Below are 8,170 nucleotides of genomic sequence, written 5' to 3'. Positions count from 1 at the left end.
AGATAATTGGCCCAGGTGATGGTAACCCTGCTGACCCTGGCAATGCTCACATTGAACATGTCAGCAATGAGCTGTTCCTTCATGCCAACAGCAACACGCATGGAGTACATCAAGAACTCATCTATTAATGGCATGATGCGTGGTGGGCTGGGATCTTGGCAGCCTTCCTCACCTGCCCTCTGTGCTTTGGTCCAGTACACCAGTCTAAGTGCAGATGGTGCAATCGACTCCCAAAAAATAGTAAAAACACTCTCAGATGGAAATTTGGTGTAGAAACGTATTTGGTCGTTCGACGAACAGTATCGGCTGAAGAGAGTAGGGGGTGGTAGACCAGTGTTTTGCAACTTGGCTTCTAAGTCATGGATGTAATCCAAAGCCTCATCCAGAGCACCTGTAAAGATAAAGAAATTAAAAACCAGTCTTAACATATTTATGCTACCTTTCAACACAACACAGTAATCATGTTTTAAAAAGTATTTTAAGTATTAAATTACAAATTACATTTCATTTATTTTTGTTAAGGAAAATACAAATGACAAAACTCAAAAGTAATTAAATACATGTAATTAAAATAGGGGAGAGCGGGGCACAACCTAACACAGGGCCAGTTGTAACACACTTGTTTCAAATACTTCCACACATGCTAGTATGATGAAACTTAGTGTATTTACTAGCTGCCACATCAATAAATTGTTTCATTATTAAAAAATGAATTAAAAAAAAAAAAAACATTTTATATGAATACTTAATAATTGTATTTTATTGAGAAAATATTTTACGATTTCTTGTATTTTTTATTTTTATTAGATCAGATTCCATTTGTAAACCGTTATATGGTCATGTTATCAAATTAATTTGGGGAATAATAAATACTCTGAACCCAAAGTAGGTTTACAAAGATGGAGAAAGTCAAAAAGCGTTAGGTTGTGCCCTACTGCCCATCGCTGGCCCCTTACAGCTAGACAGCATGAGACTATAGCTACGTTTACATGGACACAATCGGAATGAAATAAATCCGACTGATGAACGTTAGTTGAATTTTGTGAACAGCTTATGTTATAAACATTAATTTGTTCAGGTAGAAATATTTATCCAATAACGGTACACATAGTTGACTAGCGTTAACTAAACACATTATGAACAATCTTACCTGCAGGTGGGTGTGTCACGTAGTCGTGATCCATCCTTACTGCCTTAGGCACCATGTCGCTATCTTCACAGCATAGCTGTTTAGACTGGCGTTTGAAGGTTCTGTCATATACTGACTCCCTTCTCAAAGGAGCTGTAAAGTTGTTCCAAGGGAATAGGCTCGGGACGACACTACTCTTCAGGCGACGAACGACGCAGCCACCACTGTAATCATCCGGAGCGAAGTGCCGGCTGCAGACATAGGTGCTACCCGTTTTAACATTAAAACTATGCCCTTCCTCTCTTCGGATCGCTTGTATCCATTTGGGTTTCAGGTTTGGATCCACAGGAAAAGAATGAAAGGAAAGGTAGGGCTGTTTTTGGTTGGAAGACGAACAGCCTGGAACACAACAGAAACTGCGACTCTTCGACTCTGCCATTTTTCGTATCTGCCGCTATGATAACAGGAAGTTCTAATACACTTCATTGACGTATTTCCGTTCGAAAAATGCGGAAGTGCGTAAAAGGTCTATTCCTCTGCTGTCTTCGCTCCAGTGATGCTCGCGCTGCACCTGCGCAACAAAGCTCAGCTGATCGTCACCCGGTTTGAAAGTAACGGCTCCCCTCATCAAAGCCTGTGCAGCTTCCGCCGTTTGTTCGGCTCTCCGTTTAAAAGGTTTGTAAACTCGCCAAATAAATATAAATACAGAGTCTACTCACTATATATTCAAACACACATATATATATATATATATAAATTAAATTTATTATACATTACTACGTTTTTACAGTGTTTACCACTCGTTTATTGCACAGTATCTGGGGGGTATTCCAGAAAGCTTGGTTAACTTACCATTTGGTAAATCATAACCTCTGGGTTGATTTACCCCAAACCCGCATACCATGAGTATGTCGGTTCCAAAACACCTGAGAAGAGTTAGTTTAATCAACCTCCTATTGGTAACCCAGAGTTAATGCGCGCACACGGCGAGTACATAAAGACATTTTCAATGGATCACCGATTTCAGGAGTCACCATGGAAACCCAGGGAGAAAAAAAGCGAGCTACATATTTCGGTGAAACTGAGTTGGAGGTTGTAATGCTTGCTCATGAAGACTATAAGCCCATTATAAAAAAAAAAAAAAAAAAAGCAATACTGCTGCATCAGCAAAAGAAAGAGAGTTGGCTTGGCAAAAAATAATGGACTGAGTAAATGCATGAGTTTATAAAATTATAAATGGGCTATTTTCCCCTTTCATTGTGACGCAAAAATTCTTTGGGGCATGTAGTAAAAATAGACAAGTATTTACTTGTTGGCCTCCATACATTTCTTAATATTACAGTAGTAGTAATGCACATAATTGGCTAGTATGTTGGCTTCTTGTTTTATCAGGTGTAATCCTTCTGGAGCCAGAAGAAGTGTGAGCTAAGTCAAAATGAAACACAAAAACATTCTCCAGCAATGTAATTTAGTATTTAATGTAGCCTAATTTAGTTTTCTATACATAGCTAGTACTTTTACATTACTAGTACTCTTAGATGTTCCTAATGTCCTTCTTTATTAGTTGTATTTGTTTAAGAATATACATTGAGTATTGAATATGCATGATTATATTATTGGTTTAATTATCTTGCAGTTGCTGATGGCCACATTGTATTATTGGATCCTCCTGCAACACCACACTCTGTCACAGTTGTAAGTGATTATTGTCTTTAGGTTTCTGTTTGCTAGACCAAGCATTCCTTATTTTTACTGTAGGCTGACGATGAAGAGACCACTTCTGCTGTGACAGAAACAGAAAATGTGGGGAGGCCCATAGAGGTATGATGCATAGAATGCATTCCCCCTTTTTTGCATAAGAGAATAAATAAATTGTCATTGTCATTTTACAGAATATGGCAGGAGATTTTAATACAGATGAGGGTCCATCTACCTCCACACAGAATCTTAGCAGTGTAAGAAATGTTCTGCAGTTCTCCTTCCTCATTTAAATATTTGGTCTGTGTTTGTATTACCGACTTTCAGTCATGTTTAATTATTCTGTCTTTCTAGTTGCCTGCCAAAGAGCTGTATAAGGTCCACCTTCAAAAGCAAATCAGAAAAAGTGACATGGAGATGGACCTCATACAGCTTCAAATGGAGGAGAAAAGGCTTAACCTAAAAAAGGCCAGACTTGAATTGCTGGAGCACCAGCTTAAGGTGGGAAACAGTATGTGAACATTAATCTGTCATTTGTTGTTGAATGAAATCTAAAGCAATAAATACAAATGTATTTTGTTACAGGAAATAAAGAAACAATGAACAACACTTGACTGTTAACTGGTTTTAATTAAAGTGATTTTGGCAAATCATGTCTCGTACCACCCTGCCATCTCTTTGGTCTACTGGGTTCACTGGGGGTTCCTCTAGGCCATCTTCATCAAGAGAAGGGGGGGCCCTCTCACCTCTCAGTGTGGCAATGTTGTGAAGAACAACACAAGCAGCTGTGATGTCACATGCCCTTTCTGGGCTGACCCTGAGCCCACGCAGGCACTGAAACCTTGCCTTCAGGATGCCTATGGTCCATGTTCTGCTGTGGGCCAGGTTGAATTGTGCCTGTGGTCCAGGCTCAGGTTCAGGGTAGGTTGTCATCATATAGGGCAGACAAGGGTACCCTCTGTCCCCCAGCAAGTAACCATTGAAGTGTCATATAAAGGTAGTAAAAGTGTATAATTGCATAAAAAAAATAAAATAAAATAAAACATTGTGTAAGGCAAAACATACCCTGTTGAAATTTGTGGCACAATGATGACTCCCTAAACATTCTGGCATCATGTACAGACCCTGGCCATTTGGCTTCAACATTAGGGGTTGCATCACATATTACCTAGTTAGTGGGGACCAGTAATGAGGGTGATTTAATGGTTTAAACACCCAAACATTTAGCACCCAAAAAAATCTATTGTCACCTGCACATTGATGCTATGGATTGACTTCCTATTAACATAGTCTCCTTCATTGACTGAAGGAGCTTTAATGGGAATGTGGGTTCCATCAATGCACCTAATCACATTTGGGAACCCTGAAATTGAAAGTTATATAATTAGAAACATTTAAAATTATTGTGACTGTATACAGTATGAATAAATTAAGTAGTGCTATGTAACTAAAATGGTCTTTCATAGAATATCATAGAATGGACAAACCCGCCACTCTGTGGAATTCCTCTTTAATGACCCTCAGTGGTTTATGGCCAGGGAACTGCACAAAAGTGTGTAGGAAGGAACCGTTTGATGCAATGCATACTGTACGAACAGCCCTACACACAGTTGCCTTTCCCACATGCTCTGCATCGCCTATTGTATACAAAAAACTCCCCGTCGCAAAAAAGTTAAATAAATGGAGTTAAATATTTAACTCCATTATCTTCGTTTAATAAATTAACGATTCTTTTGAAAAACGGTAAATATTCATTTGGATACGAAAACACATCGATACGTGGTTGTATCACCCTCATGGCGGAAAAGATTTCGTATTATCTGTGCTTCCACATCCACTGGATCGTCTTCAAAAGGGCACGCCATGCTCCGTCACCTCTCTGAAACAAACTAACCCTGGAACATAACCTGCTACCGAGCAGGTTATCTTCAGAGAGTAAGTTCCTATGGTTACATACATACCCAGAAAGTTACCTCCGTTTTTGGAACCGAAAGTTGACGTTATCCACTAACTTACCCTTAAACTTACCCGGGTATGTCACATAACCTGCTTTCTGGAATACCCCCCTGGTATGAAGGTTTTAGCCGCGATGCTAACTACGTTGATCTAATGAACAAATGGAAATTATTGACTTATTGTCTTAGATTGATTTAGTCATTCAATTCAACATATTATGTACAACTGTGTCTTCAAATTGCTGATATAGCCTAACTAATTTAGCTGATTCCTGCTGTCGTCATTGGCGTTTATGAATAACAAAAGCAGGTTAGCAGTAGCTAATAAAGTTTGGTCTGTTTTTGTTTAGCCTAACTTTACCCACTACAGGTGCCCTCATTCTCTCAAATACCATTTTAAAGCCATTTACTGGTCAATAAATATTATGTTGTGAATAATCAGCTTTGTTCTTTTGTTTCCCCAGAACAACCAGGGCCCGGTTTCCCAAAGCGTTCTTATCTCTAAGTAGTTCTTAACCTATTCCTTAACCTCTCTCTTAACCTTATGGGACGGTTCCCGAAACGTTCGTACGCTAAGTATATCTTTTGTAAGTCACACTTTCGTAAGGTTGGTCTGGACCATTCGTAGCTCTCTCTTAGCGTTGTTGCAGGTCTAAATGAATATAATTCTGAAGTTTTAATAAACCCAGACAGTATTAAATTAGGCTAATTCAAGTGTTTTCATGCAAAGAATAAAATTGTCATTACACTGATTGTTGTTAGATTTTTAATTATATTATTATACAATATTATTAATTGAATTAAAACGCTCTTTTAAAGGCCAGTGAAAGCATAGGCTACTGTCAGTTAAGTCCTATTCGGACGCTAATATTGTTTCTCATGGGCTCGTCCGGTATTTTAAACATTTACAGGGGTAAGTCGGTGATTTTAGTGCCGTCCGAATCCATAATATCAGTGGCCAAATTAATTTTGGCCCTGGCCAAATTAGTACCTTCTGTTTTTTGACAAACAGGTCGTGTGGTAATTTAATTGCCGTCTGAATCCACATCTCCGAGTTTACAAGAGATTCAAAATTCATGGCTTAAATCCTTTTTGATCACTGCCGAGCACCGAACGCAAAATGTAAACTTTTATTACTGAAATGCTGGAAAGTATTTACACAAGAACAATATTTCATCGCAGCTCCACCTCAGCGAACAAAAATGGGAAAGAAAAGGCGGCACGTAAATTTTTGAAAAGGTTATTGTGGCAGCAATAGGCTATATGTTACAATTTTAAAATATGTAGGCTACGCTTTTATAGGCTATTATAGTTTGAATTATTTTTTATAATATCCAATAATCATAATAAATTGAAATTTCAACTATTTCTGAAGTGCTTCTTTTATAAAGATGACCGCTTTTTCACATAAACAGCCCCTGCACGAGAGAATAATTGATTCTCGAGCCATCGATTTCAAACAATTCAGCACCATTGGCACGGACAGCGCCTGGTCACGTCCCACGTAAGAAGGTATATCTTAAGCGGCTTCCTAAGGTATAGTTCGGGGAACACACTTAGGAAAATAAACAAATTTGGTAAGATATATCTTTCGAGTCTTCTTAGCAGGCTAAGAGTGAGCGTTATCGGGAAACCGGGCCCAGTACATTTCTAAAATAATCTGAACATTTCAGTGGCAACACTGAATTACAGTTACCTGCACCACATGCAAGTACTTTATTACTATGAACTTTCTCTGTGTGAAATTGTATTGTTTGACTGTTGTGTTTTTTAATCAGTTATTCTCTGAAAATCTTCCCTCATGCTCTCAAATCTCATTCATGTTACTCAGAAAAATAATATCACAGGTTTGGAGCCAATAATGCTATGCATTTTTTAATAGGCTATACCTTAATCATTGGCATTTGAATATAAGACATTTGAACCCTGAATTATAACTTCAAGTTTAGTCTTTTTCGATTAAAAAAAAAGAAGGAAAAAGCTATTATATGGCCTCATAAGACTTACAACACAACCCATAACACATGAGTTGTGAACTCATTGATTATTTTTAGGATCTTTTCTAGGACATTTTTGGAGCTTAACCATTTTTACATAAATTGTAAAATAGAAAAGTGTACATAAGAATGGTTTCATGAATGAACACACTTTTTTTCTGCTTGTGGTTCATGCAGTGAAAGCGAACTGTGACAGGGGTTGCATTATGCCTGAGATCTGCTTTTGGGTTCCACAGACAGAAAGTCAAACAGGTTTGGAACATCACAAGGCTGAGGAAATTATTTAAATTTCACATCTATCACTTTAATAACCTTACTAACAGGAAATTTTGTACTTTGCAGGGATCTCGGTAAGCTGAAATACAAGTTTGAACAAAATCCTTCCGTAGACCTGAAAATCATTGAAGTTCCTGGACCATCCACCAGAAAAGAGGAAAAACAAACAGAAAATGAAGCTGATGCACCTTTTCACTTTTCTAACTCATTAAGTACCTCACTTGTCCCTTGTGAAGATTTTATAATTGATTGCATTTTATGTTGCAGCGAGTAAAGGTGCGTCACATTTGTGAATTTCGTGAAATTACACAGGCAAAAAGGTCCATTGACCATTGTCAGCAGTGTAGCGATGTAATGTATAAGCACTACACAAAATTGCTGATCGTGTGGATTCTTATTGAAATGACTGAATTCACCAGGGAACATTCACAGAACAACAGATCATTTTACTGCACCTTAACTCTGTTAAAATGGAAAATGTTTTTTGCTTGTTGTGACATAATGAATACTGTTTCCGGGTTGAAGCCTCTACTTCTACTTCCTCTATCTTGTTTCTAGATATTGATAATACTCAACAACCATTTATGGGAACTGTTGATTCAAGTCACACATTTAAGCTTTTCAAAAGCCATAGTGTACATTACATTCTCCAGTCTAACGGCATCCCAGACTTCAACATTTTATGATTCAAAATAGCTGAATAACTAAACCATCTGAGATTTTGGAATATAGATAAAGGTTAGGATCATAATTTTCAGGAATATTACAGCACAAAGAATGCATATAAGCACTGTTTGTTGTTTGTTTTTGGCATCTGATATAGAGCTTTTGGACTTGGAAAAAGTGGTGTCAGACTTAAGCGGACTGAAACACGTTTTAAAATTAAGTGAAAATGGACATTTTTAATTAGTCAAAATGTACATTTTTTACATTGATTTATTACATGGAACATGTGTTTTCCATGCATTTTGTTGAGATGTCTTTTCTTGTGTAGCCTATTGTATACAAATGGTTGATTATTCACGTTACTTATATTCTACAATTTGTTTTGGTGTGTATTCATTGATATTAATCTATTACTAGCTTTTTTTCCCATTAAAATGGATCTAAAATAT

General features: G+C 37.4%; 1 long non-coding RNA gene across 3 annotated transcripts; it reads left to right on the top strand.

Annotated features, from left to right (window-relative positions):
• The first annotated feature begins 2,493 nt into the window (after window positions 1-2,493).
• Window positions 2,494-4,045, top strand: LOC311297228. Of its 3 annotated transcripts, none has more exons than XR_014628777.1 (3): window positions 2,494-3,084; window positions 3,182-3,328; window positions 3,413-4,045. It is a non-coding gene; the product is annotated as an uncharacterized lncRNA (long non-coding RNA). The 3 variants fall into 3 exon arrangements; XR_014628778.1 differs by lacking the exon at window positions 3,413-4,045 and having other exon boundaries at window positions 2,494-2,950; window positions 3,022-3,084; window positions 3,182-3,329; XR_014628779.1 differs by lacking the exon at window positions 3,413-4,045 and having other exon boundaries at window positions 3,182-3,329.
• The last annotated feature ends 4,125 nt before the right edge of the window (window positions 4,046-8,170 follow it).

The sequence above is a fragment of the Rutilus rutilus genome (genome assembly GCF_951802725.1).
Source record: "Rutilus rutilus genome assembly, chromosome: 9".
Classification (NCBI taxonomy): domain Eukaryota; kingdom Metazoa; phylum Chordata; class Actinopteri; order Cypriniformes; family Leuciscidae; genus Rutilus; species Rutilus rutilus.
This window is presented reverse-complemented; position numbering and strand designations above follow the sequence as displayed.